At 45.6% G+C, this 27,421-nt stretch overlaps 1 protein-coding gene across 5 annotated transcripts in view; it reads right to left on the bottom strand.

Moving 5' to 3' along the window:
* The window catches only part of LOC124594111 (GTPase-activating protein skywalker), a 309,749-nt gene that overhangs the window by 183,903 nt on the left and 98,425 nt on the right, over window positions 1-27,421 (bottom strand). For 4 of the 5 annotated variants that reach the window (XM_047132465.1, XM_047132463.1, XM_047132467.1 and 1 more), the window contains exon 2: window positions 2,442-2,465. The gene's annotated coding sequence lies outside the window, so the exon portion shown is untranslated. Of the gene's footprint in view, window positions 1-2,441; window positions 2,466-2,859; window positions 2,905-27,421 lie in introns of those variants that run through there. The other variant, XM_047132464.1, reaches the window with a different exon arrangement.

Here is a 27,421-nt window from a genome sequence, read left to right on the forward strand (position 1 = left end):
TAATTTTAGAGTGTTTTTCGGAGTTTGTGCTGCCCTTACTGAAAAGCTCATATTTGCGTTAGGAAGGAAGGGCAATACAGTGCAGCTATGAGCGTGCTGGGGTCCTATATGTGCAGATCTCGAAGGTTTTCTTGGCGTGACTGATTGTGTGCTTCCATTTATTTTCTCGATATTTGGGAGACTGGCTCAGCCGTCTTCTTCAGGTCATGCGAGTCGTGTTGTCATATGTAGTCGCTGCCAGGAGTCCAGCTGCATATAACAGCACAACACGTAGCACCTGAAAGAGACAGCTCGCTCGGTCGCTGAAATATTATGCATAAAATGGAAACAACTCGGCTGGACACCACGAAGAAGTCATTAACCTGGCGATTGCTTTGCTACAGCTTCATCGCGTATTTATTCTTCTTAAGTATGTTGTTTCGTTGAGGGAAATAGAACAAAACATAACGAAAGAAAGGCTGGTAAAGCAAAACTACAATATTAACAAAGGAATGTCAAGTCACACATAACGCTAAGAATGCCACCAATTATCCTTAAGGAATGAAGAAAGATTAGTATTTAATACCCCGTCGACAACTAGGTCATTAGAGACGGAGCACAAGCTCGGGTTGTTACAAGACTGGGTAAGGAAGTCGGTCGGGCCCTTTCAAAAGAACCGCCCTAGCATTGGCTCCAGCGATTTTAGGAAATCACGGGAAACCCAAACCTGGGTGCGCGGACGTCCTCCCGAATGCGAGTCCAGTGTTTTAACCACTGCGCCGCCTTCGCTTGGTACCCATGGTACGTATCTAATAGTGTTCGGATTTGAAGCAAGAATTTTCCGCGTTTATCTAATTCTTAAATAGGGCCGGGAGTTCTAGGTACACATCGGTAATTACTGTGCAAAATACTAAGGAACAGTAATTAACTTCTTAAAAGCACGGTAGGCTATTCAGTATGTTGAGCATAACGAAAACCGCTGGAAATGTTTAAAAAAATTAGATGCAGGAAGAATCAGACATACATGATTAAACTGCAGCGTTAGCGGCTGACTTTTTTTAATACTACCATTGTATAGAACTACAGTGGCTTTTAGTTCAGGGACTAATGACTCGACATTATGTAGTTACTAAATCAAACTTGACATCACAATCTTCGTAAATCAGCGCAACAGTTAAAGAGTGTCAGCGGAAAAAAAAGAGTACCAACCAAGTCTCGGCAACACTGATAAAAAGAGCTTATGAAAGCAAGCAGCTTCACGACGCCATAAATAAAAACTGTAACATCCGATTTGAATTTCGCATAAGAATGGTACGCAGGTAACTATTTGTTGCTCGTCTGCTACAGTGCGTGACGTGGGCTGCGGAATTATTCAACAGAACTCGGCGCCCCAGAATGCAAATCGCAATCTCATCACACAGCTCCACTAGCAAAATTTACAGAAACAAGCAGCAAGTGCCCCTGGTATTCGGCAACAGGTCGCACTTACAAGCTTGCCTGTTGCTCAGGCGACTTCTCGCAGCGAAAGCATCGCCGGCCCCTTCTTTAAACGAGCATGCGTTCGAAAGCAAGATCTGCACAGGTAGCTAGTTAGCGCTTTTAGACGCATACGGGTTTCCTGGCATCGCTTTTCGTATAAGACAATGGGCAAAGCGTGTCCCTAAGTCGGGGAGTTGCGTAATGACAACTACGAGAGAAAAACAGTACGAAAATAGCTATGGCAGAGTGGCGAATCATCTGAAGGCAGCGCTTAAAGCTGTAGCGGCATTCCTGACGACGTGACTCGCCGCAGCCTCATTTCAAGAAAGACCCCACTGGTTATCGTGAAGGAATGACGAGATAAGAAAGACGCGCGCTCCGCTGAGCAATCTTACGCTCTCATTTAGACTGTCATCTGAAACAGCTGTTACGCATGACCGATAAAGGCTGACGGGAAACGGATAGTCCGCGCTTTATACATGTGGCTGATGACGTGCTCTCCGTTCTTACACGTAAATCAAGATATCCTCTACAGTTGTAATCTAATGAGTCACCTAGTATTACTGTAGGAGTAAGCAAATACGAATTGGTTTCGAAATGGTTCCTGAAGTGTATCGTCGAAATAATAATGGCCTGATCCTTAGGCGACATCTAACAGTATGTACGTAACTCTTCGACAGGGGGACCTATTTCATCCTGTCCTTCAAGCTCGGGCCACCTGATTCCCGTAAGGTACGCCTTCGTATAAATTTAAAACGATTCTTTAATGATCGCTCAATGTCAAGAGAACAGTTAGATTCTCAAAACTTTCATGCCTTATTATTTTTACTGACACGCTACTAAAACCGCGACAATTTAGATCTATCACCACAACAGATTAATCTTTCAGCTGCACAGCTTTATCATTATTTGGGATCAACAGACTTACACAATGTTAAAACGTAAATTTGTGCCCTATGTAACATAAGGATGTTTGTACTTACTTTCGTACTTGCTCTTCTTGGATACTGCAAAGGAAAAAGAAGTATTAGTGCACTGATCAAGCGAAAGGAGTAATATAGTAATAATTAATGCAATTTTACAGACATACACTACAGATTACAATTAATGAACTTTTCCAGTTTAGTGCATATAGCAAATGTCAGTTTTTAATCCCACGAGCCTTATTAAAATAGCCAAAGCATTCACTCTAACGAGCACAGAAAGATGGCTTGATGGAAAACGTGATAATTTCGTAAAGAAAATTAACGATCCACGGAGGCAAACGGTTCTGGACGGACCAAAACAAGGTCAGTCAATGACGCGCTTGTGTGGGGTAATACACAGTACTCCGAGTCTTGTTTGAAGCGAGGGGCACTGAGCGAACGGGTTGTGGGCCAGAAACAGGTTGCCGGTACTTACGGGCTCAGCAGGCGGCAAGGACCGGAGCGGGCTGCGGCTGGCGCTGCACTGAGCAGCCACAGCTCCCTCCCTTCCCCTTCCCCTCCCACACACCTTCCCCCACCAGGCGGCCCACGCGCACTCAGCTGCGATACGCAGTGACGAAGACGAGCCCTGCGGCCGGACTTCCGAGGCCGCGCGTACTTCCTCCGGCCGCTCCGACCGCACCGCCCGCCCTTGGATTCGCTTTTTCATGTCCTTAGCGCTCGGGCGTGCGTCTCCACAGCAGAGCTAGTGCTAGTCTATGTACCCAGTTCGGAGCGTTAACAGTACGGAGCGCTAGAACCATGTCAGTGACACACATTCCGAAAGCATCGATTGTGTGAAACACTATACAGTCTTCTTTGATATATCTGTCTTACGTCAGGTATCGACCTATCGTCCTTCCGTTTCCTCTGTTCTGTGCTTCTTTAATCTGCTGGTAACTTTGTTCTTTTTACGGTACCGTAACTCAATCCGTAAAAACGGAATCCTTATACGATCGCCTTGTTGTCCGTCTGTCCGACCCTCCAAGTTTTAAGAACTCTTATTCTCCTGAACGTATCAGGCTGATACGACCATTTATTCACTCATCAAAACCGTTGACCGACAATCATGAAATTTGGCAACAAGCAAATTTTCACAGCACAAGTAAAAGAAAAATGTCCGAAATTGGTTAATCTGTAGTTATATCACACGAAAAAATTATCATTTTTTCCCATCCATCCGTTCGTTATGACCCCTTTGTCTCAGCAAAGGGTAGTCGTCTCAAATTTAGATTTATGTCAGATACTAAGGCCAACTGGCCCTTGCCCGTGTAAAACGTTGAACCTTCTGAGTCAATAAATTAAAGGATACGGATACATGTGTACATGTTTTGATACTCACAGAATAGCTCATTAAAGCCTGTAGCGTACGTCCAGTGACCTGCAATCATGATATTTGGCCGGTAGTACGGTTTCTCAGTATAAGTGAAGGGAAAAGTCCAAAAATTGTTAAAACTGTAATTATAGCTGATAAAAAATATCTTATTGCCATTAGATCTTATACTGCATTCATCAATCATTAAAGGCATAATAGAAAAATATTACTGCATCCGAACATTAAATGTAACTTGTAGTCATGTTTTATTAAGTAAATAAAAAACTATACATATTATAAAAATGGAGGTATGTAAATAAGTATTATATATGTATTTATGTTCCACATCTCCTGAACCACTGGGCCGATTTCATCCAAGCCTGGTACACATGTCACGTAAAGTCTGGAAACAACCACTTACGTATCACAGGGATGCGTGTGGGGCGGAAAAGTAACGTAGCTTCCGACGCGCCAACAGACAGAATATATTCGTGCACTATTTGAGAATAAGTGCACTTAGTGACTTGCAACGAACTTTAAAACATAATTTCAAACGTTTACGAAACTTTTTCTCGCTGTCAACACCCACAAAATGATGAAAGGAATGAACGGAGCTTATCGCGTACATTTTCGCTCTTCGTGCACAAAAGTTGCCGCATCAGGCACGTCGTTTTAATTTTCTGCTTCTCTACTACTACCTATATTCGCAGCACATTTTGCGGACAGCATTTTTGTACATTACTGAATATACCAGCAAAATTATATCGCTGTATGACACACAGTTCAGGAGATATGATGTCAAAATCATGAGAAACATGAAAACGAAACTGCAGGGCAAATTTCGATATAGATACAGGTAAAATATGTGTACAAATATGTGAGAAATATGTTAAATGTATGTAGTAACATGTGCGTACATGGGCAAATCCACAGGTGAAAAGCTCTTCCTAAACCCATGAATCGATTTAAACTAAATTTATTACGTATACTACTTACCACCTGGAAATAAATACCATGGAGATAAGAACCGCAACTTCCTGTTGAGGTAGGAGTGATAACTAAGAGAGAGAGAGAGAGAGAGAGAGAGAGAGAGAGAGAGAGAGAGAGCGTAGGGGATGAGGAGATGGACAGACAGAGGTGGTGAAGGAGTAGTTTGACACAGATATGGGGGGAGAGGAGATGGACAGAGAGGGAAGTGAAAAGGTGATGTACAGGGACAGGGGGAATAGGAGATAGAGAAACAGAGAGGGTGAGGAGGGGATGGACTTAGAGGGGGTAGAGGACAGATGGACCGAGGGGGGCAAGAAACAGATGGACAGGGTAGGAAGGAGCAGATGAACAGGTGGGGGGGGGGGGGGGGAGCAGAAGGACAGGGGGGAGGAGCAGATAGACAGAGGGTGGGAAGGACAAGAAGGACAGAGGAGAAGGGAAAGGAACAGAAGGAAAGAGGGGGACAGGAAAAAGCAGATGGACACAGGGGTAGAAAGGAACAAATGAACAGAGGGGGAGAAAGGAACAAATGAACAGAGGGGGAGCAAGAAACAAATGGACAGAGGGGGAGCAAGAAACAAATGGACAGAGGGGGAGCAAGAAACAAATGGACAGAGGGGGAGCAAGAAACAAATGGACAGAGGGGGAGCAAGAAACAAATGGACAAATGGACAGAGGGGGAGAAAGGAACAAAGGGCTTTGGGGGGGGGGGGCAAATGGACAATGGGAGGGGCAGGAGGAGATAGGAAGAGAAATGGGGTGGAGGTGGTGAACAGAGGGGAGACAGGAGACGGAAACAGAGAGGGGGGAATGAGGAGACGAACAGAGAAATTGACAGGACCGAGATGGAAAAATAGTGAGGGAAGGGGGAGGAGATAGACAGAGACAGAAGGAGCAAAGGGCAGAGGGGAGAGGGGAAGGAGCAGAAGGGCAGGGTTGAAGGATGGAGGAGCTGACACTGAGAGGGGGTGAAGGATGTGGATAAACAGGGGGGGGGGGGGGGGAGATAGCCTAAAAGAAGAAGTATAAATATATAAATGGGCGATGTAAACTTTATTAAATCTTCTCTCTACATGTATTAACTGCAGTCACCTGCTCACTTTTTTTATGTCTGCACTAGTCTCTCAGGAACTACGGCAGAGATTTTGATACGGTCTTGGCATTCCAAGAACTGATATCTAGATAGTATCGATAACAGGCAAAAATCATCGAGATTCTCGATTCCCAGGATGGATAAACTATCTATATACATAATTCAGTTTGTACAGAACCCTCAGTGCACGAATCCTAATCGTACTTGGCCAATTTTTTAATGCAAGCCAGCATTTCTCTCCCTTTCTTCAATGATACCTTTCTGTCAATGACTATTCACTAGAGGAAATTATTTCACAATATGAACAGTCAATTGTCTCCCTCATTCCCAACATTTTCATTAGTTTGCTTTTATCCCCTGTTGACATACTTCTTCATTGCGCTTTCTGTTGTCCTCGGAGGCCCCTTATTCCTCTTTTCAGTTGGACATTTCCTCGGGACCCATATTTCGAACGATGTATCATTACTACACGCGGCTACATTCCACCCGAGACAGTTCACTAATTTACACTTGGTCGCCTGGGATGCCGCCGTGACCTGGGGTCCAGACAAACGCCACTGAACGACTGGACCGTTCCAGGGCATAGATGCGACTCCTGGATGGTTGCTACCAAAGGATGACGAGGGTAGCACTGGTCGATAGCTTGTAGGCTGCTCAAGGAGTCAGTACACAAAAGAAACGACTCCCCAGGGCATGAACGGATGTGCTCAAGAGCACGCGATAGAGCCACCAGCTCAATAGTGAAAACACTGCAGCCATCGGGCAAGGAATGCTGTTCAATATGTCCTCCATGGACATACGCAAAGCCGAAGTGAGCATCAGCCATTGAGCCGTCGGTGTGAACCGCTTCGTGGCCTCGGTACATGCCAAGAATCGAGAGGAAGTGGCAGCGCAGAGCCGCGCGGTTAACTGAGTCCTTAGGGCCATATGACAGGTCCAGGCGAAACCGCGGCCTAGGTAAACATCATGGAGGTGTACGTGAATGGACCTAAAGTATAGGTGGTAAATGCAAGGGCTCCAGTTCGGAAACAAGGGATCGGACAAGCTGCAATAAAAAGCCCTGACCTGGGCCGCCGATGCGAGAGATGAACCGGCGTGGGTGGGAAAAGGAGACGGTGATTCGGATGCGCAGGAAAACTACGAACGTATGCAATGTAACTGTCCAGCAGTTGTACACGGCTAACGTGCAATGGAGGGACTCCGGCCTCCACAAGGACGCTGGTCACCGGACTCGCTCTAAAAGCTTCTGTCGCTAGGCGACCGTCACAGTGATGCACTGGGTCGAGTAAACGCAACGATGAGGGCGCCGCCGAACCATAAACAACCAGAATACCACAGTCAAGGCGAGACTGAACAAGGGCTCTGTAGAGCTGCAGCAGCGTAGAGCGATCTGCACCCTAGTTGGTGTTACTCAGGCAGCGGAGGGCACTGAGGTGCTGCCAGCACTTCCGATTAAGCTGACGAATGTGAGGTAGCCAAGTCAATCGGGCGTCGAAAACAAGTCCTAAGAATCGATGTGTCTCCACTACAGTGAGTGGATCGTCATTGAGGTAAAGTTCTGGTTCTTGATGAACGATACAACGCCGATAGAATTGCATGACACACGACTTCCGGTCGAAAACTGGAAGCCGTGGGCGAGAGCTCAAGACTGCGCCTTGTGGATGGCTCCCTTTAGGCGCTGCTCAGCAACACCAGTGCTGGTGGAGCAGTGTGAAATGGAGAACTCGTCTGCATACAGAGAGGGTCAGACGGACGCCCCTACAGCTGCAGTTAGACTGTTAATGGCCACTAAAAATAGTGATACACTCAATACAGAGCCCTGTGGGATCCCATTCTCCTGGATATGGGCGAAACGATGGGAGGCACCAACTTGGACACGGAAAGTACGGAGCGACAGGAAATTGTGGATAAAAATCGGGAGCGGGCCTCGGAGACCCCAATCTTATAATGTGGCAAGCATATGATGTCGCCAGGTCGTCTCATGCGCTTTGCGTAGATCAAAAAAGACGGCAACAAGGTGTTGGAGTCTGGAAAAGGCTGTTCGGATGGCAGACTCGAGGGACACAAGATTATCAGTGGTAGAGCGACCCTGGCGGAAGCTGCCCTGGCATGGAGCCAGTAGACCACTTGACTCCAGGACCCAACCCAACCACCGACACACCCTACGTTCCAGCAGCTCACAAAGAACGTGAGGCTGATGGGCCGATAGCTGACCACATCAAGCGGCTTTTTGCCAGGCTTGAGCACTGTAATGATGGTGCTCTCCCGCCATTGCGATGGAAAGGCGCCATCGCACCAGACCGGTCGAAAATGACAAGGTGATGGCGCTTGTAGTCAGACGAGACATGTTTAATCATCTGACTGTGGATCCGATCCGGCCCAGGAGCTGTGTCAGGGCAATGTGCAAGTGCGCTGAGTAGCTCCCACTCAGTAAATCGGGAGTTATAGGGTTCACTGTGGCGTGTAGTGAACGAGAGGACTTTCCTTTCCATCCCCTATTTGAGGGTGGGAAAGGCTGGCGGGTAGTTCTCTGACGCAGAGGTTCCAGCATAGTGCTCAGCAAATTGCTCGACAATCGCGTTTGCGTCAGTATGTAGCACACCTTTGATGGTGACGCCAGGGATACCTGTTGGGGTCTGGTACCCAAAAAGACGTCTGATCTTCGTCCAGACTTAGGAAGGTGACGTATGGCACCCAACGATCGACACGTACCTCTCCCAACACTCCTGTTTCCGTCGTTTTATGAGCTGGCGTACACGGGCACGGAGCCGCTTAAAGGCTATCAGATGCTCTAGGGAAGGGTGTCGCTTACGTTTCTATAGAACTCGCCGACGATCTGTAATTGCCTCAGCGACTTCTGGCGACCACCAAGGGACTGTCTTTCGCCGGGGGCGAGGGATCGCGTTTTCTGCCGCAGAAACGATTGTGGTTGTCACCTGCTCAACCATTACATCGATGTTACCATGTGGGGCGGAGTCATCGTTGACGGCAGAGGTGAAAGTTTCCCAGTCCGCCTTGTTTAAAGTCCAACTGGGCAGGCGTCCGTGGGCCTGATGCTGGGGCAGTGACAGGGCGATGGGGAAGTGGTAACGCACAGGTCGTCATGTGCTCTCCAGTGGCTAAATGGGAGAAGTCCTGGGCTGCAAATTGACAAATCAATGGCCGAGTAACTAACTCGAGACACACTGAAATACACCGCTGGCCACCGTAAATGCAACACCCTGAAGGTAGCATCCGAATCAAGTGAAATTTACACCATGGGATTGCAGCGATGAGATATGCAACTGATTAGAATTTCAGCGCAGACGCACATCACGCGCGCCTGTGGCGCCACCTCATGGCGCCATTTAAGGCTTGGCGATTTCGACGAGTGTACGTTCGGCACGTGTGTTTACCTTGTGGTTGTTTCACAAAACGATCAGTTATGCCTCGTAGACAACAGCGAACATCGTTTGATCAAGTATACGAGTTCGACAGAGGAAGGATAGTGGCTTACCGAGATTGTGGATTATCATACAGAGAAATCGCTAGTCGTGTTGGACGAAACCAAACAACTGCAATGCGGATATGTGGCCGTTGGATGCAGGACGGTACGACGGACCGACGTGGTCGATCGCATTCACCTCGGCGCACCACTGCACGTGCTGATAGGCAAATTGTGCGCATGGCAGTGACGGATCGCTCAGTGACATCCCGAACCATAGTACAGCACATTGCGTCTGTAACGCATCATCCAGTGTCTGCGCGTACCATTCGACGCCGTTTACAGCAGAGTGGTCTGTCCGCAAGACGTCCATTGCTTCGTCTACCATTGACGCAGAACCACAGACGTCTCCGTCGCCAATGGTGTGATGACAGACGGATGTGGACGGCAGAATGGAATGACGTTGTCTTTACTGACGAGGCACGCTTCTGTCTGCAGCACCACGATGGTCGGATTCGAGTGTGGAGACACTGGAGAGAGGATGCTGGACAGCTGCATTATGCACCGCCACACTGGTCTTGCACCGGGTATTATGGTATGCGGCGGTACTGGATATTACTCTCGCACGCCTCTAGTACGCATTGCCGGTACTTTAAATAGCCGGCGCTACATATCCGAGGTGCTGGAGCCAGTTGTCCTTCCTTACCTTCAGGGCTCGGCCACAGCCATATTTTAACAGGATAATGCGCGACCACACGTGGCACGCATTGTCCAAAGGTTCTTCGTCAATAACCAGATTGAAGTGCTTCCCTGGCCGGCTCGCTCTCCGGATCTTTCGCCGATAGAAAACATGTGGTCCATGGTTGCTCAACGAGTGACCCAGATTACATCCCCAGCTGCCACACCAGATGATCTTTGGCAACGTGTGGAAGCTACTTGGGCTGCTGTACCCCAGGAACACATCCAACGTCTCTTTGACTCAATGCCGAGACGTGTGGCAGCGGTGATCTCCAACAATAGCGGCTACTCTGGCTACTGATTCTGGCAGGAACCACATGTCACAGACGTCTGTAAACGTAATCATTTGATACTTGGTCAACATGTTATCTAAAAAATAAATTTTGTTGTGCTACCTCTTGTCTTTCTTGGTGTTGCATTTACGGTGGCCAGCAGTGTATATGGCGGTCCCAGTATTTAAGAGCCAGAGGTCGAACTGAGACAGTTAAGTTCCGACAGATCTGCCTTGGCCAGTAAGCACGGTGCAACCCCACAAGGGGTTATAGGCGTTAAAATCTCCCAAAAGTAGGAAAGCTTTAGGAAGTTGATCAATCAGTGCAGCTAATACATTCGGGGGTAATGCACCATCTGGAGGAAGATATACATTGCAGACAGTTATTTCCTGCGTCGTCCATATTTTAACAGCCGCAGCTTCAAGAGGGGTTTGAAGGGGCACAGGTTCACTACAGACTGAGTTCAGGGACATAAACGCGAACTCCGCCTGACACTCGATTATAGTCGCTGCAGTTCCTGTAATCTCCCTTACAGCCGCGGAGGGAAGGGTTCCGCATTGTCGGGAACCAGGTTTCCTGGAGGGCAATGCAGAAAGCAGGTGTAAAGCTAACAGTTGCCGCAGCTCAGCCAGGCGGTGGAAAAAACAGCCGCAATTCGACTGGCGGGGTAGTTTACGCCTCAGGGTCACCTGCTGCCATCGACTTTTTGCCTGAGCAGTCTATATCCATTGTGTCAGAATGTCCGGCGAGATCTAGGTCCTCAGTGGACGCCAGAATCTCCACACCCATCCTCAGATGCAGAGCTTGTAGGTAGTGGGGGTGTGGGTGCCACCGCAAGTTCCTTGTTCTTAGGGGTCTTCTTTTTTGATTTCTCGCGCTTTTCCCTGGCTGGGAGGACTTCACTGATTCAGTTTCCGGGGCTACGAGCGTGAAGCCCTACGACCAGCTGCGTTTGGGCTCTCCAGCCACTGTCGGGTGTCATCTTTCCCACTAGCAGAAACCTGGGAAGTGAGTGACGCACGGGACCCCTGCCTAGCGAGAGGAGCCGAAGAAGACTTACGCTTCTCTGGCTCAATACGCTTCTCTGGCTCAGAAGTGGGGACTCTTTGCCTCAGTGTAGGCCAGTCGGTTTTCCTCTCTTTCTGTAAAATCCTGCAGTCTGGTGAACAAGTTGAATGATGCTCGCCGCAGTTGACACAGATGGGAAGTGGGGCACATGGAGTATTGGGCTGTGATGGATGTCCACAATCTCGACATGTGATGGTGTAAGAACAGCAGGAAGACATATGGCCGAACTTCCAGCATTTAAGGCACCGCAACGGGGGAGGGATATATGGCTTGACGCCACAGAGGCAGACCATCACCTTGACCTTCTCAGGCAATGTGTCACCCTCGAAGGTCAAGATGAAGGCACTGGTGGCTACCTGATTATTCCTCGGACCCCGATGGACGCGCTGGACGAAATGAACATCTCGCCGCTCTAAATTGGCGCGCAGCTCGTCGCCAAGACTGCAAAAGAAGGTACCTGTTGAATATAATACCATGGACCGTATTTAAGCTCTTATGGGGTGTGATGGTAACAGAAACATCCCCCAACTTGTCACAAAAGAGTTATGTCCGTGACTGGGCAGAGGATGCTGTTTTTATCAAGACTGACCCAGAGCACATTTTGGACAAGTCCTTCACCTCTCCTAACTTTTCCTCCAAATGCTTCACAAAAAACGTCATGCACATGAAATATTCCCCATCAACTCTCGTACATACGAGGTGCTGGGGCTTGTGGCCACGGAGAGCAACGATTTGGGGTCATATTTCTTAGCCCACTTAGAGACTGCTGGCGGCGGACCACCAGCAAAAGATGACGTACTACACTTCACTTCATGGCGTGTCATCCGCCCTGACGCCACCCACTCCGGGCAGGGGCCCACGGGCGCCACCCAGCCTCAGCAGGGGCAAACTGGCGTGGTGGCCATTGCCGGGAGTCCTGATACCCCAGGGAGATGGACATCTACTCCATGGCATACGTGGGGAGTTCACACCGCAGGCATCAGCAGAGCGATCGCTGTGTTGTCAGGGTACATGGCAGCCCCACCACAATGGACTGGCTACCGTGCTGGATATGAGGTGCTAAGAAGCCCATGGTCATCGTTGGCGCAGAAAGCGACACTGCCTAGTGCATGGTGGAAAACGCACCCAGGAAGGCGTTCTCGCCCAAGAGATGGAGAAAAAGTGGGATTGCAATGCGACGACGAGAAAGTGGGCTAAAGATCTCAATGCACGATGAACACAATGCACCTTGTAAGGCGCCCTTCCCCAATTAGCTTGCTCTTTAGAAAGATGGAGGTCAAACTCGACAGGGAACCATCACATAAAGGCCGAAACGAGTCAGACTCCTTTTAGTCGTCTTTTACGACAGGCAGGAATACCTCTGGCCTATTCTAACCCCTGGGCTCTCAGGGGGACATGTACTGGTACTGCTGTTGCTAAGGGTAGGCAAATTTCAAAGGTGGCAGTATGGACCAAAACGAGGAAAAAAGTCTAGTAAACATGGGCTCTAAAATGCTGAGGAACTATGGGCACTTGTTCGTCTTCGTTACTGTGAAATACATCTCTATTGGAAAATTGCTCATAGCTATCGAGGTATCGATTTTAGAGCCCATGTTTACTAGACATTTTTTCTTGTTTCGGTCCATACTACCACCTCTGAAAGTTGCCTACCCTACAATCTTAGAAACAACAGTGCGCAGTGAGACAAAATGGCGACAGGAGCCGAGAAAGCGTATGTCGTGCTTGAAATGCACTCACATCAGTTAGTCATTACAGTGCAACGACACTTCAGGACGAAGTTCAACAAAGATCCACCAACTGCTAACTCATTCGGCGATGGTATGCGCAGTTTAAAGTTTCTGGATGCCTCTGTAAGGGGGAATCAACGGGTCGGCCTGCAGTGAGCGAAGAAACGGTTGAACGCGTGCGGGCAAGATTCACGCGTAGGCCGCGGAAGTCGACGAATAAAGCAAGCAGGGAGCTACACGTACCACAGCCGACGGTTTGGAAAATCTTACGGAAAAGGCTAAAGCAGAAGCCTTACCGTTTACAATTGCTACAAGCCCTGACACCCGATGACAAAATCAAACGCTTTGAATTTTCGGCGCGGTTGCAACTGCTCATGGAAGACGATGCGTTCAGTGCGAAACTTTTTTTCAGTGATGAAGCAACATTTTTTCTTAATGGTGAAGTGAACAGACACAATGTGCGAATCTGGGCGGTAGAGAATCCTCATGCATTCGTGCAGCAAATTCGCAATTCACCAAATGTTAACGTGTTTTGTGCAATCTCACGGTTTAAAGTTTACGGCCCCTTTTTCTTCTGCGAAAAAAACGTTACAGGACACGTGTATCTGGACATGCTGGAAAATTGGCTCATGCCACAACTGGAGACCGACAGCGCCGACTTCATCTTTCAACAGGATGGTGCTCCACCACACTTCCATCATGATGTTCGGCATTTCTTAAACAGGAGATTGGAAAACTGATGGATCGGTTGTGGTGGAGATCATGACCAGCAATTCATGTCATGGCCTCCACGCTCTCCCGACTTAACCCCATGCGATTTCTTTCTGTGGGGTTATGTGAAAGATTCAGTGTTTAAACCTCCTCTACCAAGAAACGTGCCAGAACCGCGAGCTCGCATCAACGATGCTTTCGAACTCATTGATGGGGACATGCTGCGCCGAGTGTGGGAGGAACTTGATTATCGGCTTGATGTCTGCCGAATCACTAAAGGGGCACATATCGAACATTTGTGAACGCCTAAAAAAACTTTTTGAGTTTTTGTATGTGTGTGCAAAGCATTGTGAAAATATCTCAAATAATAAAGTTATTGTAGAGCTGTGAAATCGCTTCAATCATTTGTAATAACCCTGTACATGGCCTTTGAATTCTCTTTATGTTGAAGCATCCAGTTGCGTGAACGTCACGAACCGGGAGGACGATGGTCAAGACGAAAAAGATAACGACGATGATAAGAGATTTGTTTCACAGCAACGAAGATGAACTAGCGCCCATAGCTCATCGGCATTTTAGAGCTCATGTTTACCAGACATTTTTTCCTTGTTTTGGTCAATATTACCACCCCTGAAAGTTGGCTACCCTACAATCTCAGCAACAACAGTACCAGTGCATGTACTGAGCTGTCAGAGGTATCAGAAAGGTTTTCGCTAGTAACTTTGTTTCCGGTACAGGGGCCCTTACCTCAAATTAATACATTTGTCCTCCTCCGTCTTTGTAATGCCATCACGGAATCACCCTGTATATACATACATTTACAGGTCCCGGCGCTCACAACCCTCACGCTCTGTAGCGTCATTGGATGTTTCTGGACACGGGTTCATGTATACAATATTATGTACTCACTTTTCTCTCTTCAAGTTGTAGAAGTTTGTAACGGGAATTTCCGAACGCCCAGTACATAGGAATTAAGTAGTGGGGTGCCATGGGCTCGCTTTATTATACCGACTAAAAAGATGTCGTATGTTATGACTAAATTAACATGTCAACTACCAAGCCAAGCAGTCACTGTGCGTCAAAATAAGCTTTCTTTTCTATCGCATGTAAAATTATTACTCGCTGGACATAAGCAAGGCCTTTCATTTTCATCTAATGACAACATCGGAATAAGCCAAGCGCTCGTCGAAATGCTTTTAGAAACCCCTTCATCCAGGCGTGGGTCCAAGGAGAATCCGGAGTACACAGTAGCACGAAAACATAGTCTTGAAAATGGGAAGTTGTTCTAGACATTACATGCTATGGAACGCCGAATCCTGTTCACTTGCTTGGGGAAGAGCCTGATTGCCTTTAGCCAGGAGAATGTGCACATCCACATGCTGACCATTGTTCCCTGCCGATTCCCAAGTCCACTTGTAGAACTGGCAAACCACAGCAAGCGAATAACGACGGACAGTAAGGTTTGGTTGGTTTGGGGAAGGAGACCAGACAGCGTGGTCATCGGTCTCATCAGAATAGGGAAGGATGGGGAAGGAAGTCGGCCGTGCCCTTTCAGAGGAACCATCCCGGCATTTGCCTGGAGTGATTTAGGGAAATCACGGAAAACCGAAATCAGGATGGCCGGACGCGGGATTGAACCGTCGTCCTTCCGAATGCGAGTCCAGTGTCTAACCACTGCGCCACCTCGCTCGGTACGGACAGTAAGGGAACGGTCCTATCCTAGTAATTATATAAAACATAACGAAAAATTACTTTCCGTATTTAGCCGGAAACTACAGAGATACAGCAATTCCACTTATTTATATGGTTGCATAGCCAGTCTGCAGACCTGCAATCGTACTGCTCAGTGAAATACTGATAAGGGGGCTGCACACCTCGATCTGATATTGTATAGCCGGCCGGGGTGGCCGTCCGGTTCTAGGCGCTACAGTCTGGAACCGCGAGACCGCTACGGTCGCAGGTTCGAATCCTGCCTCGGGCATGGATGTGTGTGATGTCCTTAGGTTAGTTAGGTTTAAGTAGTTCTAAGTTCTAGGGGACTGATGACCTTAGAAGTTTAGTCCCATAGTGCTCAGAGCTATTTTCGATATTGTATAAATTATAACGTCACATTTGTGACATTGTGATGATGTTATAGTTCTTAAATTAATTACAAGACTTATATATGCTTTTGCCTCTTTTTTTTAATCAAAAGTAGTTCGTAGTTTACGTTAAAACGATTTTGATATTAACAAACTTATTTTTACAGAGAAACATTTTATATTTGTATTATTAAGATCGAAGTAAACTGTCTATTACTACAAAAGTAATACAAATAACTTTTAAAACGTTTATCCCACTCTGAAGTAAGACGGTCAGTGCTTTCATGGAGAAACGTTCGCCGTTGCCTGCGAAACCATGACTGTGCCCAGACGTATTCGTCCGAAGCAAATGGATGGCCACAATGTCTTTCTTCAGGGTTATAAAAATACTGAAATCGAATGGAGACAGGTTGGGACTCTATTGAGGAAGTGTAAGGATTTCCCAACGACAATTCTGCAGTGTAGTCGAAACAAAAGGCACGCCAGCTCCGGAAGAGTCGTGATGACCTTTCTCGCCGACTGCAAGAAGCTGCTGCTCATTGACTTTCTGGAACACGGCGCTACAATTAACGCACAACTGAAGCGCGCCAAGTCCAAATGCCTCGGGATGTTGACGGTGGCATCATTTTGTTGCAGGATAATGCCCGCCCAAGTGTTGTCAAAGTCGACTTGACTACACTACAGACGTTTCGCTGGGAAGCCCTTAAACATCCACCATACAGTCCCATCTCTCCACAATCGATTTTCATTTTTTGGAGCACTGAAGGAAGACATTTGTGGCCGTCGATTTGTTTCAGAATATGAGATGCACGGCTGGCTACAATCATGATTCCGCAGGCAACCGCAAACGTTTTTTCATGAAGACACTAAGTCTTGTCTCACAGTAAAATACATGTATACGAGTTACGACGATTACTTTTGAAATAATAAATTTCTTACTTTTTAGGATTCGTACCTTAATCGGTGAAAATGGAACGCTTACACGATCACTTTGTTGTCCGTCTGTCTGTCTGTCCGCATCCGACAGTTCAAAACCCTTTTTCTCAGGAATTGGTAAAGCATCAAGTTGAAATTTGTGTTACACATTAAGGTCTGTGGTCCCTTCGCGATGTGAGAACGTGAAGCTTCTAAGTCAATGCAATTGAAAGCTATGTCCATTCACGTCACATATTTTGAAACTCGCAAACTCACTCATCAGAGCCTACTGGCACTTCCCGTTGACCTAGTACCACGAAATTTGGCAAGAAGCAAGGTTTCACACTAAAATCAAAGGAAGAATCCGGAAATTGTTTGTTTGATATAATATCACACGAGAAACTGTTCATTTGCCATCTGTTATTAGACTTCAAACCTGAAATGAAAACATGCTCGAAAGTCTTGGTATCCCCGGGACCGATATCTATCAACGACTATAACAGGCAAAAGTTATCGTTATCCTCGGTTCCTGGAATAGATGGGCAATCTATATACAGAATTAAGTTTGACAAAACCCTCAGTGCGCGAGTCCTAGTCGCACCTGGCCTTTTTTTTTCCAACTGTCTCGTTTTCATCTGAGTGCCCTTTATAGAAGTGGCAATAATGGTCAATGTTCAGCGAAAGATAACAGGATATGTTTTCTAATGCGAAGTCAAGAAAACTCCAAAGAGGAACACAGCATTAGTAACTTACGGCCCAGAGTTAATTTTGAACTGTTGATTTGGATGTCGCTATGGAGGTTTCTATAGATGAATCAAGAATTCCTGAAAAACTATTGGTGATAAACTCTTACTTCATATTAGTGGCACGTACTAATATTGACGTCTGCGACTTCACGTGTTGATAACACTTTGCAGTCACTCAGACACTATGTTCGCATGGCTCAATTTCTCTTCGCCGCCCTATTTTGTTAATTATGGCAGCTGTTTTGTTTACAGAGCGCGGATAAATAAGAAAAAATGTTGTGAAAATTGTGAAGAAATAGATTCTTACTGTCATCAAGAGGTATCGATCAAGACTGTAAAAATGAATAGAGGAAATAGATGAGCTAAGTAGAGGATCTGAGCACAACAGAAAAACTATACAACAAACTTGCACGGCGGAAGCATATGACCAGATAGAAATTTCTAACCGACGGCGTGCAACTATTGGAGAAACAAATACGATATAGTTTTGAGTCACCCTGACGAACACTGCAAACGAGGGACACATCGGAGCAGTGCAAAGGAACTAATGTGAAATGAGTCAAACAGAAGGCATAAAATATTGAGGAGCACCAGGCACGCCTATTACAAACACGAACTTGAAGAAACAGTCCTATCGATGCGACAAGCAAATCGTCGGGGTAGACTGAAACGGAATATACGCAGTCCTCCGTTTCCTAATTAATGCAGTGAGAGGAAGGAAGAAACGGGAGATAGCAGTACAAACAGAGGTTTTCGCAGGTAAGTCGGATGATTTTTTTTACTTCTAAAGAAGGTGTATACTTAGATTACGCAGCTACAATGGAAGATTGTCAGTACATGGATACTGTGCCAAGACAGAATTCATAGAAAGTGGTAGTTAAGCTAACAGCTGGTCCGAAACACACAGCTGATCCTCAGTACTATACGCGAAAGGCGGAGGTCTGGACCTGAGTCACCTCTCATTCGCTTCCGTACATCAACATATTCATACGAAGACGCATGTTATAAACGCTCATATAGTTATGGCGAAAAAATGATCCACATGAGATAAGTAATTCATTGCTATTTCAAATTATTTAAGAAAACTGATCAAATGTGATAAGAGAACAGACGGAACTACATTCTAAAATCAGCTAGGCATTATGCGTTCTTAAGAAATTAGAGGGCACCACTCTCTTAAGAAATAGTGACAGGATTATTTGAGCAAAAGTGTGAAGACTTGTTTAATACTTTGGTCAGGTATTTTCCTTTCTTTCCCGTCTGACGTTAATGTGCACATACATAAATAATTTTCAGATAGAATGAAATTGGACTTAACAGTGCTGCGAGTTGTCAGTGTTGTTTTTACGCCCTCTCGACAACAGAAATTGACCGACAGTTAATTCGGTACAATCCACATTGTCTAATACATGATGCAACTGTTGCTGATATTGCTGTTACAAGTTTGAGCCTGAACGCACACAGGACACTCAACATCTAAATAACATCACCATCACCAGGCCATAAGACCAGTCCAGTGTAAAACGGCATTCCTGACGTCAAATTCTTATTTAGGAAGTGACAGAAGAGCAGGCACGGTGACAAGAATGAAACACTAGAGCGATGAGAATATGGAACTAGTGCACAGTTATGCACGACTATGTGTGAAGGTACACAAAAGTGGAAAAAGTCAGGTATCTTGTGCGCTGAACTGCTTTCTTTTATGGAATCTACCCGCTGTCCATGCCCAGTTAACTGTGAATGCAAAAAAGAGTGTATAGTGTTTTGAGCATGACTCCGTTTCATTACAATATGTATGCTCGAAACGTCGGCTTCACGGAGGAACTTCCTCGTTCATATACCTGTTTGATCGTTGTGGAATATCAAAGATATTGTTCGGTTGTGCATTAAAAATCTAGATTTGTTTACGCTTCCAGTGCCACCATGATTGTCAGTACGCAGGTAGAGCGCGAATGCGCAATGCCACTTGTCATGGCGGTGTGGATGTTTTCATTCACTTAGCTTTCGCAAATTACTCCCGCGTACAATCGTGAGCAACCACTTCGATCGTGCGTTCCGCTCTAAAACCAATTATCCACAAATCTCATTTGCTACGCGCTCCGCGCGATCATCCTGATTAAATTGGAACCTTATTCCACAGTCTATTTTCGCTGTAGTTGTTTAACTGAGGTCTCACTTTCATCGCATTCACCACTGTGCCTCTAACTATAACTGACATGTTGTTTACGACATTAATTAACGTCTCTCGTATATGGTGTAGTTGTTACAAAGAGAATCTTCCGACCAATTTACTCCTTCCCAGATATTAGATAATGTTGTCACTTAAAATAAACAAGGAGCTGAATGCTGGTCAATGAAATACGTATATGAAATAATGTGAGAGTCTGAGACAGTCGAAAGTTTATTATTTCTTTCACTGTTCATCAAGAATGTTTCTCTTGTTACATGTCTTTTATCACACCTCAAATGGTGAACTTACTCTTGCCGGTTTCGATTAAAGAATTTTTGAAGTTATTATGCACAATGTAGTCAACACGTTATTAAGGAGACGTTCAACACATACGAGTAACAATCTTTAGTAGACAGAAGTTGCTCTTACGGCTTGTTTTTAGCTAAATTTTGTTAATTGTTCGATATATACTGCAAAACCATTCTCCTGCTTTCGTCATATATTGAGCATAAGAACTAAGGCAAGTACGAAAAGGTATTACGGATAGTACTCAGGTACTATTTTTCTTTCGTTCTAGCCGTGAATGGAATACGAAAGTAATGATACGGAATGTTCCGCCGTGGTTTTTAGTACGTATACACATAGCAAGTTGTGGAATAATTCTTCAGAACATTAGTGTCTTGTCACGCTAGTGTTGGTATCTTTGCAGGTTTCCAACAACGACGCCGCTTTATATGACGTTGTTTTCCGTCCTATAAATTACATCTTGTTTGTTTCGGCCGCTTACATCAAGTCTCGATTACGTCAGTGGAGTTTTCGTACCGCTGGTCTGTTTCATGGTAATGTGATTCCTCTAGGGACATACATCGAAAGTTGTTAGTCAGTGGACAACGAAACAATTTAGTAGAGATATAGTCGATTTTTTGGAAGACATCCTACGTGAGGTTCTTCGCTACTTTCCAGGACTAGAATTCCCCGAACAATACTCAAAGACACAACACACGCACTTCAAAAGTTTATAACCAACAGGCTTGGCTACGAGCGACAGACTACAAATGTAAGGTTCGAGTTTGTCACCAATTTGCCTAAGGATTTGTTTTTCCCGTCGTTGTGACTTATTCTTCTGGCAATATACTGTGTATGTGACAAGTAGACGATTGCACTATAAATTGAGTTTCACAACTCAAGGACCCCGACACTAGGTGGATGAGCTGGTTTCTGTCCGGAAGAAGGCAAGGCCAGATCACCTTCAAATTATAGTCTTTTCTAAAACTAATATAGGATGCTAAAGATATTGTAACTGCTTACATATAACGAACAATTTAATCGAATTATCGTGTATCACAATGCGTTTCTTTTATAAGATTTTGCAATAGCTCAGTGCTAACTGGACCAATAGGTGGCGAAAAAAGATAGCTCTTAGTATTAAGACTCGACTGGATTGATGGTGTTAAAGGAATCAAACTATAAGGTCATCAGTCCCTTCATTCCACATGCATCAATCGGGGAAAGTCCTCAGAGAGGAATGATACACTGGATGAATCCTGGGGAACCAGATTGTATCCGAGGATCAATAAAACCTAAGGAATGAAGCAAGTAGGAGTGAGAGAGAGTGAGAGGCTCTCCGGGCATGTAATGCGACGAGAAACACACTCTCTGCATCCGACTGGTGTTTCCTAACCTTCCATTACCACAACGTAACTAGCAACAGGGACAAGGTGACCAAATCTCAGGAAAGAGAACAACGACGACGAGACATTAAACTAACAACAGATGTAACAGAATAAGAAGAATTAAAAAGGTGGGAAAGAAAGGAGCCATGCTGGGCCACTAAGCAAGGATAGCCATGGAACCCTGGATCGGAGCAGGTGACGGGACTCCCTCCAATCCCTTAAGCGGCCGACGAGGCCAATGTGCACTAGCTCAAAGAGACGAGCAGAAACCACCTTCACTGGTAACACGTAATGCCAGACCAGCCATTTTGGCGTCATCCGCAAGCACCAGAGGTAGCGTGTCAGCAAGTTTAACGTTTCGCTATAAGGTGGCCAAAATGGGGCAGTCCAGTAGGAGGAAGAGGGCAAGCACATCACCAGAGGCGCGGATCCTCATGTTGTAGTATGTGGCCACGGGTCACCCTGTGAGAAGTACAAGGGAAGATTGCCACATGGTCGTGGTTCTTTTTATTGTTCGAAGTAAGCAGAACACACCAATCCATGTTCCAAGCCTACAACATTGTAGAGTGGATTTAAGTCTTGTTCCGGTACCCCTATGTCCAAAGTTGGCATCCTCGTAGCCAACTTGGCCAACAGGACTGCATGTTCATTCTCAGGGATCTCAACGTGACCTGGGGTCTAGACAAAGATGACCTACTGTCCAGCTAGAGGCAGCTCAGAAAGGAGATCCTGGATAGTCACAACCGGATGCATGGACGAATGTGACTGACCCGAACGACGGCCACCAATCATGCAGTGAATATACTGCACCTATTCCGCAGGAAGCTTTGTTCATTGGATCTTGCACGTGTGCAGGCAAAACGGTTTGTCCATCGATCATACAGCCGTCAGTGTGATCACTTATGCACCTAGAAATGCATAAAGGACGGCCAGGGGCAGGTGAAAAAAATCGCGGGGTCAACAGAGTCTTTTGATCCAAAGAGCACGGCAAGACAGATCTGGGAAAGGGTACCATCATGCGGGCGTACGCGATGATTACCTGACAAGAGGCGACAATGGGGGATGTTTTAGTTTAGGCTAGAGACACTATATGCGACCGCCATACTGACACCAGTCCTGGGACACTGTTGTGGGATGTCTATCTCCTACCAGGAAAAAGCACACGGTAGTTAGTATGATCAAGGGAGCAATGAATGTGTATTGCCTAGTTGGGTAGCAGTCGTTGGCGCCTGACCTATAGTGGAATGACCCCCAGCCTCGCCGAATAGTAGTCTTCAGTTAAGTTCTTGTCAATTTATCTCGAAAACATTATTGTGTAGTATGTAACAGAAGCTATAACGTACATTTTGGCCTACCGAAAGAAGCAGTGCAATGGTTATGACACTTCACTTTTGGCCGGAAACAATCTATTTTAATTCATAGTACAATCATCTCAAAGTTAAGCAAATTTTTACTCTTCAAGCAATGTAAATTTTTGTTATACAACAGCGCCAATGATCTGCCTCTGCATCCACCAACCAAGTGCTTAGAGGTCGTGTTCAAATGAAAGACAAAGAAACGATTTGGAAATGGGTAACACTTACTATTCAACAAGCTTCACAAATAACTGCTGGCCGGAGTGGCCAAGCGGTTCTAGGCGCTACAGTCTGGAACCTCGCGACCGCTACGATCGCAGGTTCGAATCCTGCCTCGGGCATGGATGTGTGTGATGTCCTTACGTTAGTTAGGTTTAAGTAGTTCTAAGTTCTAGGGGACTGATGACCTCAGAAGTTAAGTCCCATAGTGCTCAGAGCCATTTGAACCATTTGAACAAATAACTGAACGCACTCAGTGACAAATCAATTGTTTTCAAGCTTATGCCGAAGGCTTCGAAAACTACTAATCTCCGCTTTAATACCTGAAGCTCATTTGACAGTTACTACCATTATTCTAAATTAACACGATGAATGGAATTTAGGGAATATTGGTGAGAATTCTTGACTATATCTGATTCAGCTTCCTCATTTCCCCTCCATCGTTAGTACTTTACTTTCATACCTTCAAAGTTAATCATTATTCACTTAATACAGTGGCACGTTCAATGATAGCATGATAAAGTTAAAGTGGTAAAACTGAGCTAAATGTAAAAAAGGACTAGGAAATTATCACATAAACTTTTATTTGGGATGTAGTTGTTCCAGTTGTGTGTCCATATGTCTGTTCACATTTCGTGTATTAAGTGATTGGATGTCCCCTCATATAGTATGCAACAGCTAATTCTTCCTACCATGTTTGTCAAATCACATTAGTACATTGCCTCCTCTGACAACCACCCCCTCCCTCCCTCCCTCCCCCCCCCCCTCTCTCTCTCTCTCTCACTCACTCACTCACACACACACACACACACACACACACACACACACACACAAGGGGGTAAAAGATTCGATGTAGCGTTAGTGTTTCCCAACTGCCTGCAGCAGCTTACATTGTTTCTCGTTTTGTATATTCTCTGTCTTCATGTGTGTAAGAAAATAAAAAATGCAACATTAAATTGTCATGACGCTGAATACGAAGATAAAGTGAATGCATTACGCCGCCAAATGAATAGAGACAATTCATGTTACTAATCAAAGCTCGGAGATTTAACATAACAAAAATCGGTTTACTCTAATGAAGTGTTTGTCGTTTTCCTGCTGATTTTCTTCCTACGCAGGTAATATTTTGGAGTGCCAATCTCACTAGAGCCGTACCAAAATCGGTAGAAAAAGCGCGTCTCTGATTACTGCAAATGCAAGAAATTGAATTCACGAAGACTAGTGCCGGTATAGAAGCGGGTGCCTTATCAGCGCCAAAGAAACTACTGTGGCTTTTGTCTGCAGTCTGCTGTCACACTAATTGTAACAAACGACGTCACTTGAAACGAGTGTCCGTGTCAAAGCTTTTGCCGCTCGTACACTGAGCTCGTAGAATATGCATCAGCGTTAATTTGCCGCCGGCCGTCATTTAGGTTGTATTTTTAGCAGCGTCGGCGAAGCTGCGCGAGTCCGGAAAAATGGCGCCTTGTAAACGGATGCGCGGCTGCAAAAGCGGGACGTTGCAGCGCGTTGAGAGTTTTCACGAGCAGGGGCCGCCAGCTACCATTTCCATAGCTCGAATTACCACGTATACCGTTCAACGCCAAAAAACTAATGCTTTGTGCCCGGTTAACTGCACATACATCACAGCGTTACGGCTCGTCAGCATCAGTAGCTCCCAGCAAGGGGCTGTTTTTCCAATAGAATGTGTTGGGTTTCCTTTTGTTGGGTTTTACTGTGAATGCTGTCCATTGATAAAATGGATGGCCTCATACATGCAAGAGGTTATGCATGTAATAGGGGATAGTCAGAGTTGTAATTGTTACCTCGAAGAAAATAGTTACATAATTTACTTTTGTTTCAAGTACATAGCTGCGCCATTAGACATAAAAGTTTTCTGGGTATAGTACTACGTCATAATGTAAAAACTACTGCTGCTGGAGAAAAACCAACGTTTCGGCCACGATTGCAGCGACCACAGTATTTCATTAGACCCAGAAGGAGGCCGCTGCAATCGTGGCCGAAACGTTGGTTTTTCTCCAGCAGCAGTAGTTTTTACATTATGACGCGGTACTATACCCAGACAACTTTTATGTCGACTGACTCTGGCCGCGGAAGCCTACGCAATTATAGCTGCGCCATTGTTAACAAGTACATAGCTGTGCCACAGCACCGCATCCCATTATAAACTTAAGTTCGTACGAGGGCCAGTCATACATAACGTTTGAAGTATCATCTTACAGAAATGAAGTCTTTAATTTTGTGTGTTTGCAGGGACACACCTGTCTCTCGACCCAGCACACAACGAATTTCCCGCTCGAGTAACCGAAACAAAATGGAGGCCAACTCCGCTTAAATGAGATGCGAATTATTTTTTTGCCTTTACTAGCGGCTTGGGTGAGGAATTTTAACGTGTACCAGGACTACAGATATGTACCTGCAAACAAAGTAAAATTACTAATTACGTAATTACTTTTTGGCAAGCTAATTAAAACTTTACGACTATCCCTCGTACACTAAATTATCTGTCATTAAGTGTAAGTCAGAAATACGACTATGAAGCGTTCTCACTTAGAAATCATTTCTGCTGACAGGGATTGGGTGAAACGAAACACCGAGGTGACGAAAGTCATGGGATGCCAATATGCACATAATCATACACATATGGCATAGTATCGCCTCCACAAGGTATAAAAGGGCGGTGCATTGGCGGAGCTGTCATTTGTACTCAGGTGATTCAGGTGAAAAGGTTTCCAGCATAACTACTGCCTCACAAAGGGAACTAAGACTTTGAAACGCGGAATGGGAGTTGGAGCTAGCCGCATGGGCCATTCCATTTCGGAAATACGATTGTTCAATATCCCGAGATCCATAGTGTCAAGAGTGAACCGAGACTACCAAAGATCAGGCATTACCTCTCATCACGGACAACGCAATGGCCAATGGCTTTCACTTAGCGACCGAGAGCAGCGGCGTTTGTGTAGAGTTGTCAGTGCTAACAAGACAAGTAACACTGCGTGAAATAACCGCAGAAATCAATGTGGGATGTACGACGAACTTACCCATTAGGACAGTGCGGCTTAATTTGGCGTTAATGTGCTATGGTAGCAGAAGAGAGATGCGAATACCTTTGCTCACAGCACATCGCCTGCAGCGCCTGTCCTGGGCTCATGACCATATCGGTTGGACCTAGTGGAAAACTTTGGTCTGGTCAGGCGAGCCCCTATTTCAGTCGGTAACAGCTGATGGTAGGGTTCGAATGTGGGGCAGATCCCACGAAGCTTTGGACCCAACTTGTCAACAAGGCACTGAGGAAGCAAGTGGTGGCTCCACAATGGTGTGGGCTGTGTTTACATGGAATGGACTGGGTCCTCTGGTCCAACGAACCGATCACTGACCACTTGCAGCCATTTATGGACTTCATGTTCCAAAACAATGATTGAATTTTTATGGATGACAACGTACGATGTCACCGGGGCACAACTGTTCGCGATTCGTTTGAAGAACATTCTAGACAATTCGAGTGAATGATATGGCCACCCAGCTCGCCCAACATGAAGCCCATCATGAAGCCCATCATTTATTTATGGGACATAATCGAGAGGTCAGTTAGTTCACAAAATCCTGATTTCTCTAGGGGATTTCCAACGACTTTGTTGAGCCCATCCCACGTCGAGCTGTTACACTGCGCCGCGAAGAAGGAGATCCGACACGATATTAGAAGGTATCCCATTACTATTGTCACCTAAGTGAGTGTATGAATCCTAGTATGAACATCTCATAACTTTTTAAAATACGTGTTTATCTTCAATGAATTGTGCAGTGCAACGAGCAAAAAAAATGGAACATGTAAAGTTACATGATGAGAAAAAAAAGATGAATTCCAACAACTGTGTGGCATTGAGGTGGTTTTACGACGAATCCGACCCTCATATCAAGGACTCCCGTACGATCTCTTGCCACAATAAAGGGGGAAGCTAATTAGTAAGGTCCACGAAATGCAATCAGGTGAACCTGTCCAGTCATTCAATGGTGTAGACTTTGATGAGACACGGAATTACATGTACCAACATGATAATATCCCAACTGATATGAACAGAAATGTGTAGCAATGATAACATGGGCAACCAAGAAGAAAAGTTAAGGTCTCAATGTCCCGCTGACGACGTGAACATTGCTGAAAGAGCACAACGTAATTGGACAAGAGAGGTGAAGGAAATACAGAGGTCGTGTCGTTTTAAGGGAATTACCCATGGAATTGCATTTCGCGATTTAAGGAATTCACGGAAAACCAAAATCTGCAACGCCGGATTTAAATCCTATTCCAGCTGAACGCGAGTCCAGTATCTTGAACACTGCATCCATACGCTCTGTTACTCCAAAGAGAATGTATGAAAAATAAAATGTATAATGTATAAAAATAAAGGTGACTTCTTTAAATACACCGCTGATAAAAAGTGTAGCAACCAGGAGACGTGGAGGGATGTCATAGTAAATTCGTACGCGTACACACCATCGGCGG

The sequence above is a fragment of the Schistocerca americana genome, chromosome 2 (assembly GCF_021461395.2).
Source record: "Schistocerca americana isolate TAMUIC-IGC-003095 chromosome 2, iqSchAmer2.1, whole genome shotgun sequence".
Lineage (NCBI taxonomy): Eukaryota > Metazoa > Arthropoda > Insecta > Orthoptera > Acrididae > Schistocerca > Schistocerca americana.